General features: G+C 32.4%; 1 long non-coding RNA gene across 1 annotated transcript; it reads left to right on the top strand.

Moving 5' to 3' along the window:
* Positions 1-10,143: 10,143 nt before the first annotated feature.
* On the top strand, positions 10,144-13,281 carry LOC107844880. The gene is made up of 3 exons (XR_001666612.2): positions 10,144-10,382; positions 12,675-12,805; positions 12,904-13,281. It is a non-coding gene; the product is annotated as an uncharacterized LOC107844880 (long non-coding RNA).
* The last annotated feature ends 574 nt before the right edge of the window (positions 13,282-13,855 follow it).

Genomic DNA, 13,855 nt, shown 5'->3' with positions numbered 1-13,855 from the left:
TGAAATTTATGAAATAAAACTAAATCATGACACTTAAACTTACAGGCTACTAATGGTTTGCTAAGCAATTACTTCAACATATTTTACATAAAATGGATTAGCCACTTTATCATGGTATGCTTCAATCATCGACCAATCAGTATGAACCTTTTGGTCCAAAAAGCCACTCATGTCAAGGTAAGTAGGCAATATTTTGGCCAACTTTTGTATCTCAGACAATGACTTGAAATGCCTCCTTCGCGACATCGAGTCATAAACTTGGATGTGCCTCTCTTTTAGAACGACGTCAGCCAACACCAGATGGAATTCATCACCACAATTGATTGGGATGTACACTCCGTCGACCAAATGCCAAGGTAAGCCAGCTGAAATACTAAAACCTTTGATGATGTTGATTAAGCATTCCTTTTGGGAAACTTCTGGCTGTTGTTGACAATACCTATCGTAGGCATTATTGATGTAAACTTTGTACAAATAATTGTCTGTCATGTATCTATATTGTTCTTGTATTTGCAACTTGGCCTTCTCTCGGAGGCAGTAAAAAATGGCATCGATGTGCTGCACATATTATCAAACATTTAGAATTACGTGATATAAAAATAAATATGCAGATGCAATTAAATAAAGTATTAATTAATAGTAATATGTATGGAATTTAAACATCATCATTCCATCAAGTTTAGGGCTGTGACATCAAATAGAATCAATCCTTCATTTCGGGGTGTGCAACAACAAAGTCGAACATATCAGAACCAAGACTCGATTCATTCACTTTGTAGCATTCATCATTTTATTTTCTACATGATGATTTATATGTGTTAATGTCACGTTCTTACAACAAGAATAGTATAAACCAATATCTTTAAAAATTAATTTATGTACCTGCCGACATGATGCTTTAACAGCCCATCGGTAATCCATTCTGAATAGTCATTGATCAATTGTGTTAGTTTTATTGGAGCCTCATCCGAGATGTTGAACCCTTCAAACGAATAATTCTTTCGTTCTCCCGAACTGACAGGCTCCACTTTTTCTTCTTCTTTAGAAACAGTTGATGGACTATCAACTGTGATATTATGCTCTTCGGTAGTGGCTTCTACTGTGATATCCACCTGGAAAGGAATAATTTTCAATGTTAATTAAAGATATATAACAGACTGTCTATCTGTTGCAACAGATGAGCCTTATGTTGCAACAGATGGATCATCTATTGGGAATAATTCGAACAGGTAAATCAGAGAAGTACAATAATTTTGAACACATGACCCATCTTTTGCAACATAAGACTCATCTGTTTTAACAGATAATGGATCTGATGCAACAGGTTAGACAACAGTTGCAACCTATGTATATATTTGTTTGATAATTTTCAGCAAATGTTTCTTCTGTTGGAACAGGTGATGTACATTTACCTTCTTCGGCTAATGCTGCTCTCCTATGGCCCTTGCACACTGAACATCGGTGCAAGACAAAGACAGAGGCATTGCAATTTTGCTTTTTCTATGCTTGATGATGCCTTGGAAGTATCTTTCCTTCTCCTCTTAGCCACCTTGATCTCTAGTGGAGTGTATGGATATGAAATCCTCTTTGATGGAATAACACTCCTATTAGATGTCATTTTCTTTAAAGAAGCAGTTAGTGCATTAATAGCAATAATCACTCCATCATGTTTCGCCTTGTAGTCTTGACATTTACATGCAGAACATTCGCTAGATGTGGTAAAATCTGGAGATAAATCTGTACAGCCAGTATGATCATAATAATAATGGCTTGTTGTTTCAAAAATGATAAGAGGAGCATCATTAGCCCTAATAGCAGCACCACTACCACTACCACTACCACTACCATTGTCAACAGCAACAAGCCCACCCTCCAAAATTATTTTTCTTGTGATGGTTGTTGCTCCAAACAATTCCATTTTTATTCCATCAACGACTTTAGGGCCCAGTAAAGTTTGCACAAACCATAAATTAAGAAAAAAGATATCTTCAACTCTCGGTTGGTCCAAACAAGCCACGGATGAACAATCTAAAATAAATCGGTACATATATTAGAATGATGATGAAATTATTTAAAATAATCATTAATTAAAATAAAAAATTGATTAGAATTAGACTTACTGCTTCCTTGGGGGGTGAAAAGATCAAGAAATTTTGTATTTCTATCGGTTTTAGCCGACAACTATCTCAGGATTCTTGTACAGGAAACTTCTTCCTTGTAGTTCACTTGTTGTCTCAAATAAGGAATGGCTTCAAATGCCTAAGCCTATAACATAACGCCAATAAATCAAAAGCATTATTGAATAAAAAAATGATGAATCATATCATGATAAAAGAAATATTTACCATGAAGGCCCATGGAAAGCCATATAATTTGACTCTCTTTGGCGTTAATGGAGTCAAAACATATTGGACAGTCATTTTGAAGCTTTCATAACCCCAAGAATAGTTGTTAAATGTCTTAAATTCCTCGAAGAGCTTTATTAAACCAACACTTATGTTGTTATTAACGTCTCTCGCCCAAAGAATATTATGTACAAACCAAACCAATCTCAATGATTGCTTGTGCTTCTTTGAAAGTCATTTATCTTTCAACGCTTCTATCAAATTTTTTGTTTTTGAAGCTTGGACCAACAATTAACACTAAGTCATCACGATCACTCAACTTGCCTTTGCCTTTTTTGAGTGTACGGGGTGCTTTTTTTGGGTCAGAATAGGTATAACTTGAGAAGGAGAATGAGGATAACATTTTAGTCCAGTAACTATGTGAAACTCCTTCCAACCAAAACAAACAGGTATGCCACAGTAATTTATCCACACCTCATCCATCTTGTCTTTGTTTTCATACATAAACCTATACTTGAGAAGATCGTATACCATTTTTATTTGAAAACGAGCATTGTTGTCCTCCGGCAAATCAAGATATTGCTCAAAGCAGCTTTCCCTGAAATAAGCATCCAATTTTTGTTCTCAGAGTATTTTTTTGAAGGCGTCGAAAGATTTTTCCATGGTTTACTTAACAACAAAATCATCTATTAAATCTATGGCACTATCACACTACATTCTCATATGATAATGATCAATGCTGAAGATTTTGACTAACTCTTCGGCGGGAGGGCTATTAGCATTTCGATCATCTCTTTTGAGATAATCCTCCTCCCCGTGTTCATTATCTTTTGCTCCTGATTGAGATAACGCTTGTAAAGCAAGCTCATAGAGCGGTGGATGTAGCCGAGCTGCTGCACTTATTCCTTTACTTGGACTTGATTCGGTTTATTTTCTTTTTGAAGCCATATTATCTTAAATTAACAGGAACATAAAATAGATTATAATTAATTAATGCATCGTTAAAAAGGGATAACAGTAAAACTAACATGCACAATGGTAAAATAACAGTTCCAACAGACCACACATCTGTTGCACCAGGTATGTTATCTGTTGCAACATATAACCGACCTATTGCAATGAATTGATAAACCATTGGAAATAATAAAAACAGATCTCTAATCTATTGCACCAAGTATATTATCTGTTGCAATATATAATCGAACTATTGTAATGGATGAGTAAACCATTGGAAATAATAAAAATAGATCTCTAATCTGTTACACCAGGTAGTTTATCTGTTGCAACATATAACCAACATGTTGAAACGGATGAGTAATCCATTGGAAACAGTAAAAACAGATCACATATCTGTTGCACCAAGTAGTTTATTTGTTGCAATATATAACCGACCTGTTGAAGTGGATGAGTAATCCATTAAAAACAATAAAAATAGATCACATATCTGTTGCACCAGGTATGTTATCTGTTGCAACATATAACCGACCTGTTGCAATGGTTGAGTAAACCGTTGGAGAAAATAAAATAAATCACTGAACTGTTGAAATATATCACTCATCTTTTGCAAAATGAGTTATCTGTTGGATCAATATTGCTTAGATTTCTTTCAAACAGAAGAGTCTTCTGTCACAACAAATGAATGATTTGTTAGATTGTTCATCTATTGCATCAGATGTCTTCATCTGTTGCATCATATGTTTCATCTGTTACAACACCATTTTTACCAAGACAAACAACAAATCAACCCAACAACACCAACACATCATACACACACATACACATACTAAGAACATCAACTGTGAATAAAAATCACCAACAAATCTGAATCAATATTACAATAACAAGAAGAAGAAATGACAGAAATTAAGGTTTTATTCAGCCCACATTTCAATACTAGAAGAGTAGTTGGCTCAAGTTCCTCTGTTTCTTCATAATTTTTTACCTGTAAAAAAGGAAATGAGACGATGAAGAACTCAAAGTTGTTGTCGTCGGAGAAGTCTTCACCTCGATTGACGGTTGAAAGTCAAAAGGGAACTTGACCGACTATTTTTCGCCGGAGGTTAAAGTCGCCAGGGATTGAAGGGAGAATTTCGCAGAACTGTTGGTTGGGAGAGAGTTGAGAGAAGCTGTTGAGAGAGAGAGAAGAGAGACTGGTTGATTTGGATTAAAGAGGGCTGTGGGTTGATTTGTATTTTTTAAAAGATTAGAAAGTTTTGAAAATATTAATCAATTCCACAATTAACTTAATCAAGTTTCCTAATGATGTTTGACCCTTTAAGTTGGTCAATATCACCAATCTTTTATTCAAGACGTAAAAGACACCTTTCCTTCAATTTACTCTACTATGTACTACTACTCCGTTTTAATTTACAAGAATATGATTACAATAAGCGTTACTTGAATTGTAGAAAATTATTTATTATTTACAAGTAATTTTTTTTAATGCTAGGGAGCCGATCCAAGCAAAATTTTGATTGACAAATCCATTTCTAGCCAAGTTTATTAATTGTGTGACTTCTTATGAAGAATTGAACTTTTTCTTTTTATAATAAGTTTCATAGTAGTCACTTTGCATAAATTTTTTCTATAAATGTTTTGAGTTAATTACACCTTCTTACCTTAGAGCTCTGTAGTTTCATCAAATAAATGACCTTTGATAAAATTAGTAATTTTAATTTATGGTAAAATTTTCATCTGTTATCCCTTTTGAGATAATTGTTAGGTGTTGCTATCAATTACGTCACAGACCTTGTTTCCTAGTGAACTGTTTAAGCAAAAATACACACTTAATGGCTTGATATTAAGCTCTATTAAGGTAAGTTATATATATATATACTAGACTCTCGAAACGTACATTGCACGTGTATGCCGAGTTAGAAAATACATATTATCGTAAAATAGCAACAATATTATTTAAGCAAAGGTTGAACAACTAATTGAACACGGAAGAAAATAGTAGGTTCTTACGATATATATTAAAAAAAAGGACACTCCGGTGCATTAAAACTATCATTCTGCGCGGTATTCGGGGAAGGGTCCCACCACAAGGGTGTATCGTACGCAGCCTTACCTTGCATTTCTACCAGAGGCTGTTTCCAAGGCTTAAACTCGTGACCTCCTGGTCACATGACAGCAACTTAACCAGTACTAAAAATACATATCATCATAAAGTAGTAATGCCAAAATTAATTAGGCTAATGTTTGAATAACTGATTTTACACAAAAGAATATAATAGTTTGTAGCTAGATCAGGGCGGAGCCACCTTGTATCATGGGTGGTCAGGTGAACAACCTTCTCCGAAAAATTATACCTTATATATAGATAAAATGTTGTTCTATTTGGTTAAATATAAAGGTTTGAACTATCTTTATACATTTGAAGGATGTAGCTTTGTGGTGGTAGGTGTTAAAACAAAAAAGCTAAAGGTGGGTCTGCATACTGGTCCGGTCCCCAACTGCTGACCATTTTAATATTTTTAAAGGAGTTTCTATTTTATTGAATACCCTTCCTAAAATTTCTAGCTCTGCCACTTAGCTAGATGGTCGTATCGCCACTTATTCATCCAAACCTATGAAGATAACCAATTGATGTTTAATTAGATAGATGTGATTTATATATTTATTTTAAATTGATAAGTTGCAAGCATGTAATTAATCGTCACCTACTGTTCCTTATAGGCGATATTTCTTTGATTATCTTTTCCATCTGCACCAATTTGTGATAGTTATTACATTCTTCCTTCAAAAAGTATGTAAGCAAATTCATGTTTTAGGAAAAACTAATTTACCAGAAAATTACTTATTCAATTATTCTTTTTTGTTTAAAATTCTTTTGAATATAGTTAAAGATGATATAAATATAGTTCATACCATTAGATTGGCTGATTCGATGGACTCTTTAACCTTGCAATCTAAGAAATATTTTGCCGCACTAAAAAATATAACTCTAACACATCGTTGTGCATCATAACATCAACCCTTACACAATATCTATAAAAATCTGGAAAAAATTGAACATAAAAAAGGACCAAGAAATGTCGAAAGTCTTTTTCTGAATTTCACCTCATTTCATAATCAATATTCTATATGTTACAATTGCTACAACTTTCAGTCTCTTTTATAATGTCAAGAAAAAAAAAATAAAGAATGTTAATCTGAAGGAACTAAACAATCTCTAAAGAGAAGATATAACTATTAACTTACAAAAAGAATCTTGTCATATCTTAATCACACATTAGGAATTTGTCTTATATCTTGAACATGCCTTGTAGCACCTCTTAGCAGCTGCGTTATATTGTGAACCAGAAGAGGGGTTACGTCTAGATGTAGCATGTTTGCCAATAAATCAGCAACCTTAGATCATTGGCCTCTCTATAATAATGACCAAAGGTCGTATCTAAGTGTTCCACCAACTCGAAGTATCTTCAATGCTGACTCTGAGATTCAAGTTAGCGGCTATTTTACTTCGCAAAATGTCTGCAACAATTAGCGAATCAAGTTCAACAGAGCAGTGTTTTATTCCATTCATCCTCAACCACCGCGCAACATAGTTGACGCTAGAGTTTCAACCATGTTATTATCATTGCACTGATAGGAATAGAAAAGGCAAAAATAAAGTTCCCAAATTCGTCTAGCTACTCCACAAATTCCCGCTTTGCCATTATTATTAATCTAGCATCCATCTGTATTAAGTTTAATTCTTTCCTTGTGGCTTCTCCACTATAGCATAAAGTTGTTGCTAGTGCTAATCATTTAGACCACACCTGGGAAAGCTTTATCAAGAGCAGTATTGATCTTGCATAAACCTTGATGTTGGATCATTCTGTTGTATAATCTGGTAAGTTTTTCATATATGTTGGAACATCTTTCTTTCCACGGTTTCCATCATAAGATGATAGGGCTTATATGAATCGAGAACTTATGGACAACTTTTTTGGATTTAGTCTGCCACCAATCAAAAAGGAAAAGTTGTGACTGATTTAGGATGACAACTTATTCCCAAAGGCTGAACCAAAAAGTGTGTAGACAAAGAAAAGGAGGAAAATATCATACAACACTTGAGACATTATTATCAATATTTGGTGCTCAAATATTTTGTCGACACAACATATGATTTTCTATGTTATTAGTAATTTTTAATACATGTATTTTTTTCTCAAAAAATATTTATGTTTCTAAAAAATAACCAAAAAGATATTCTTGATAAATAATTTTCAATATATATTACTTTTAGTCCGGTGCACAACTCTCTGTATGCGCTGGGTGAAAAAAACCTGACCATAATTACAAGTCATTTTCAGAGAATATTTTCTTAAAAATGTTACCGTCTTGCCATGAAGATCCAACCCCTAAATATATAACTAAACCCAAGTTTTTTCCTCTTACAAATGCATGCAATTGATGTTTAATAAAAAATAACTACAATGAAAGATCCTACAAGTAACTGGTTTCAATCTTTCATTGACTTCTTAGTTGTTACTGAAGAATAAGTTTTGCCTACCGGGATGGAAAATATATTTTTTCAATTGCCGACCGTGAATGATTCTAAATTGTTCTAACTATTGAGAATTATCTACCTTTCAATGTAATTAACCCACAAAGACAACTTACTACTTGATAACACAAAGATAAATTTCTACCTTCAACCAAACAAAGTGCAAAGAAAATATCCTTCCTTATTTCATTTAAGTTGGTACCATAATTCTATAATAATTACTTAGTCTGCAAAATAAACGTCCCCTAGAAAAAAAATATTTCTGACAACGCAACAATCATCCTCTCTAAGAAAAAGGAGGCAACAATCATATATTAAGAATTAAAACCATGATAGCTCACAAGTCACGGGACACTAAATAAATATAATAAAATATATTGTTCTACAACCTCTTAGTTATTAGAATTAAGAGATTAAAATGACTCAGAAACATATTGTTGGCGGAATTACATTTACTTCAAAGATAAATACATTCAGAATTATCAAAAACTCGTGTCTATTCAGTTACCGTCGAGATAACAATGTCTCCTTTCAACCTTCATCACTACTAAAAAAAAAAAAAGGCCAAAAAGCTACGCAAAAAGAAGCGACGAACTGTGTCGCTTTAAAAAGCGACGAGAAAAGTGACATTGTTCGTCGCTTTTTTAGTTTAATTTTAATTTTTATTAACTTTTTATTAAAATCAACGGTCAACGTTTTAATATCCGTCGCTTTTTTCGCAGATTATTATTGTGGCAACTAATTAAAAAATAATATATAATTTTTTTAATAAATGCGACGGATAGCGTCGTAATTTATTTACAAATAATAATAATATTTGTTTGAAAAGCGACGTAGTCCGTCGATTTTTAAATTTAATTTTTATTTTTATTTATTTTTATTAAAAGCGACGGACAACGTCGTTATAATTTTTATTTTTTAAAATATTAATTCTAGAAGAGCGACGCTTTCATCGCAATTTATAATTATTATTAACTTTTCTTTATTTTTTACAAAAAGTGACGGACAGCGTCGCTTTTGTTAAAACTAAATAAAAATCAATTTTTTGAAAAGAGACGTTGTCCGTAGCTTTTTAAATTTAATTTTTTATTTTTTTATTTTTATTAAAAGCGACGGACAAAGTCCCTGTAATTTTTATTTTTTAAAATGTTAATTCTAGAAAAGCGACGCTATCCGTCTTAATTTGTAATTATTTTTAATTTTGCTTTATTTTTTACAAAAAGCGATGGACAACATCTCTTTTGTTAAAACTAAATAAAAATTAATTGTTTGAAAAGCGACGTAGTCCGTCGCTTTTTAATTTAATTTTTATTTTTATTTATTTTTATTAAAAGCGACAGACAACGTCACTATAATTTTTTTTTAAATATTAATTCTAGAAAAGTGACGTTGTCCTTTGCAATTTGTAATTATTTTTAATTTTTCTTTAAATATGTATGTATATATATATATATATTTATATATATATATATGTATGTATGTATGTATAAATACGTATCTCTCGTATAGTGATGTACATAGTAGTTAAAAGTTAGCTAACTGAATCTATATATTTTGAATAATACGTTAACATCATATGATCGAGGTAATAATACACAATTGAAGTTATAATAATGAAGCTAATTAACCGATAACTCATCATATTAATACGTTGTATTAACGTAATCGAAATCTCCAATTCAATCTTTTTTTAACCCAATTTTTAATCCCAATTTGACTCATCTCCTCAATTTTAATCTCAATCATTCATCATATTTGATCAATGGACAATATTAAAATCAATTTTATCTATTTTTTTCTTGAAATTAGGGGTGTGCAGCGGTCGGTTCAGTTTGATTTTATATATTATCAGTTAGGTTTATCGGTTATCGATTTCTAAATATATTAAACCGATAATCAAATCAATAAGGTATTTTTTATCGGTTTTTGGTATATCTATTTTTAGTCCTTAACGGTTCGATTTTCGGTTTAACCAATAAAAAAATATTCATAAAATAGAAATATTAGCAACTAATTAAATTATTTCCGCAAATACGCACACTAATAATTTTTAAATGCAATATCTACCACTATTATTATTGTTAAAATAACAGTCAATTCCATTTAATTTTCCTTTGCTGTTTAATATTTAGGCAATTTTATACTCAATTGATGTCAATTACAGTTAAAATTGACCTCAATTTGATCATAAATTAAATTTCAATTTTAATCTATTTTCTAATCATGTTTTATCTCAGCCGTTGATCAAAATGATCCAACAGCTGATATTTAAAGCACCCACTTTTTTCCTTTTAAACAAAACAAAACCCTAATCCCCTCATTTCTTAAAAAAATTCCGCCGCCTCTCCACTCTCTGTCTCTACAAACCCTCTATTCTCTACCTTCTCTCTAAAAAAAACCATTCTCGACCTCCATCGCCGCTCTGCCTCGTCGACCTCCGTATCCGCTCCGCCTCCCTCCGTTGATCTCTCAACAGAAGCCTCCCAGCGTCGCCACCATCTCTCCTTCTCAAACAGTCGTCGTCGCCGCTCTCTCCGTCACCGGTGAGCTAAATTATTAGTTTTTGATGTTTGCAATTTTGAATAGCCTTCATAGTCAGCGATCATTTTTAGCTAACTGTGAATCAACTTGTGCCATCCTTGAATTGAATCGGGAAAAGATGAGGTTTTATGATATGTTTATAAAGAATTATTTTTTATTTTCATATTTGATCTTCTGCAAGTAGTTGAATTTGATGTGAATTGGAGTTGCGTAGAGGAAATTAATTGTAATTGTGTAAAAATTGTTACTTTAGAGGTGGTTTGTGTAATTATCCTTGTATTGATGTGTTTGGTTAATGTATGATCTATATGAAAAGGGTTATTTTTATCATCAAAATTAAGGAAAAGGGTAGTCTTTAATTTTGAACTATTTAGGAGAGGGATTAGAATAGAGCACAGAATGAAAAATGAATGGAGAGAAAAATAGGGGAGAATGAATAATAGAGTGCAGAGTGAAATGGAGTAGAAAATAAGAGAGAATGAAGAGAGAAGGCTAGAGAGTATAGAGAAGAAGTGAACTAGAGATGGGAGAGAGCATTCCAATTGAGAATATTCATTGATTGATAAGTTGGAAAATAATGCGGCTCACCGAAAAATTCGAATTGAGGGTTGTTGGCAGATTTTACTTATTAGGAGTTAATTTGGAAAGGGCTCCATCAAAGTTTTTAAAAGTTCTAGGAACCAATGCACACCATTATATTATTTTGGAAGATGATATTTTTTTCTTATAAGGAATGTTGGAAGTTGATCTATACACTATTTGTTATATTGATGGGGAATTAGGTTCTGTTCCTCACATCGTTACCATGTTTTCATGTTTGCTTGCTCATTGCTAAGAATATTGATACTCGACATTGTATAGAGATTGATTTATCTGGATCCAATCCTGTTTTACTCAACAACATTGTTGTTCATAACGATGCAAAAAAAATGGTTAGGCTTAGTCACTTGAAATGTGAATTAGAGAGTTGAAAATGGTCAAGTATAGTGTTTTGAAATGTGTACTAGTGACTTCAAAAGTGATCAAGTGTAGTCACTGGAGAAGTGGATTAGCGACTTGAAAATGGTTTAGTGTAGTTCTTGAAAGGTGAACTTGTGTTTTGAAATTAGTATAGTGTAAATCACTTGAAAATGTGAATTCGTAACTTGAAATTGGTTTAGTGTTGACACTTGAAATGCGAATTCTTGACTTGAAAATGGTTAGGCTTAGTTACTTGAAATGTGAATTAGAGAGTTGAAAATGGTCAAGTGTAGTGTTTTGAAATGTGCACTAGTGACTTCAAAGTGATCAAGTGTAGTCACCTGAGAAGTGGATTAGCGACTTGAAAATGATTTAGTGTAGTTACTTGAAAGGTGAACTTGTGTTTTGAAATTAGTTAAGTGTAATCACTTGAAAATGTGAATTCATGACTTGAAATTGATTTAGTGTTGTCATTTGAAATGTGATGACTTGAAAATGGTTGAGTTTAGTCACTTGAGAAGTGAATTAGAGAGTTGAAAATGGTTAAGTGTAGTATTTTGAAATGTGTACTAGTCACTTGCGAAGTGGATTAGCGACTTGAAAATGGTTTAGTGTAGTTCATGAAAGGTGAACTTGTGTTTTGAAATTAGTAAAGTGTAATCACTTGAAAATGTGAATTCATAACTTGAAATTGGTTTAGTGTTGACAATTGAAATGTGAATTCATGACTTGAAAATGGTTAGGCTTAGTCACTTGAAATGTGAATTAGAGAGTTGAAAATGGTCAAGTGTAGTATTTTGAAATGTGTACTAGTAGCTTCAAAGTGATCAAGTGTAGTCACTTGAGAAGTGGATTAGCGACTAGAAAATGGTTTAGTGTAGTTACTTGAAAGGTGAACTTTTGTTTTGAAATTAGTAAAGTGTAATCACTTGAAAGTGTGAATTCATGACTTGAAATTGGTTTAGTGTTGTCACTTGAAATGTGAATTCATGACTTGAAAATGGTTAAGTTTAGTCACTTGAGAAGTGAATTAGAGAGTTGAAAATGGTTAGGTGTAGTATTTTGAAATGTGTTCTAGTATTGCTGCAAAAAAAATGTGTACTAGTGACTTCAAATTGACCAAGTCACCACCACCTCCACTTTCTCCTCCACCTTCTCCTGTAGAAGAAGATATTGATGCATATTTGATTGGTCTAGTTCCTGGAGATACGGACATGCTTGGTAGAGTGTTCATCGAGCCTGATGGATCTTCATAAGTTTATTTTTCATGTGATAGGTTTAATTTTTTTATTAATAAAATAATCAAGCTTACATACTTATTATGTTATTTACAGGTGGTATCCCATGTCAAAAGAAGTTAATGAGGCTGTAAGTGAGAGCGTTATGAGATTTTTTACATATCCTTGGCATGAGTGGTGGGACATTCCAATAGTCTCTAAACAAGTCATGTTTCCAAGAGCTTAAGGTATGTTAGATTTAATTATTATTTAGTTAATATATATATATATATATATATATATATATATATATTATATCATATAACACTAGTCAATTGATTATCAGACAATGTGTTGTTGGTTGGCAAAGCACGATTAAGCCATTTCTACAATTTTTGAGAGACATGCTGCTATGTTACATCAGATTGCACATCTTAGACGTGTCTTAACATACGTCGTTGCTCCCGATTCAAGTAGCGAAGAGGAAACAGAGAGTGATGCGGAGTTTGTTGGGGCTATTCCTTTGTGTTGTTGGATTTGACCTTTAGATAATTTTTAGATATTTTTGAACTTAGCTTTTAATTAGTGGAAAATCTTTAGGAGTGTTTTAAGTATTTTGAATGTTGTTAGATTCATTGTTTAAGTATTGTTGATTTGAATTGCTTAAATGATTTATCGATGTATTGTGTTTGATTATTGTAATAATGTGTTGCATGAGGATGTATATATTGAATTGCATTTTTATTTCCAAAAAAAATGTAGAAAAGCAACAATGACCGTCGCTTTTTTATTCATTATGAAGAACAAAAAGCGGCGACCAACATCACTTTTTTATTCATTATGAAGAACAAAAAGCAACGATCAATGTTGATTTTTATTCATTATGAAGAATAAAAAGCGATGACCAACGTTTTTTATTCATTATGAAGAATAAAAAGCGATGACCAATGTTCCTTTTTCAATCCTTATGAAAAATAGAAAGCAATGACCAACGTCGCTTTTTCTAAAAAAAAAAATTTTATTTTTCTCAAATTATGACTGTCAATTTTTTTGGAAAAAAAATTATTTTTCTTGCTATAAAGCGACAACGTCTGTCGAAACGATGCATATCATCGCTTTTCCTATGAATAACTAAATTCTTTTCGCCCTAAAAGTGACGCTGTTCTTCATAATAAAAGCGACGTAGGTCGTCGTTTTAAAAAAATGCTCCTTTATGAGATGGAAAAAAGCGATGCTGCCCATCGCTTTTGGCCGTCACTTTTTGGCATTTTTTAGTAGTGATATATGAGATCCCAGAG

The sequence above is a fragment of the Capsicum annuum genome, chromosome 10 (genome assembly GCF_002878395.1).
Source record: "Capsicum annuum cultivar UCD-10X-F1 chromosome 10, UCD10Xv1.1, whole genome shotgun sequence".
In the NCBI taxonomy this organism is placed as follows: Eukaryota; Viridiplantae; Streptophyta; class Magnoliopsida; order Solanales; family Solanaceae; genus Capsicum; species Capsicum annuum.
Note: the sequence above shows the minus strand (reverse complement) of the source record. Positions and strands in the feature narration are given on the sequence as shown.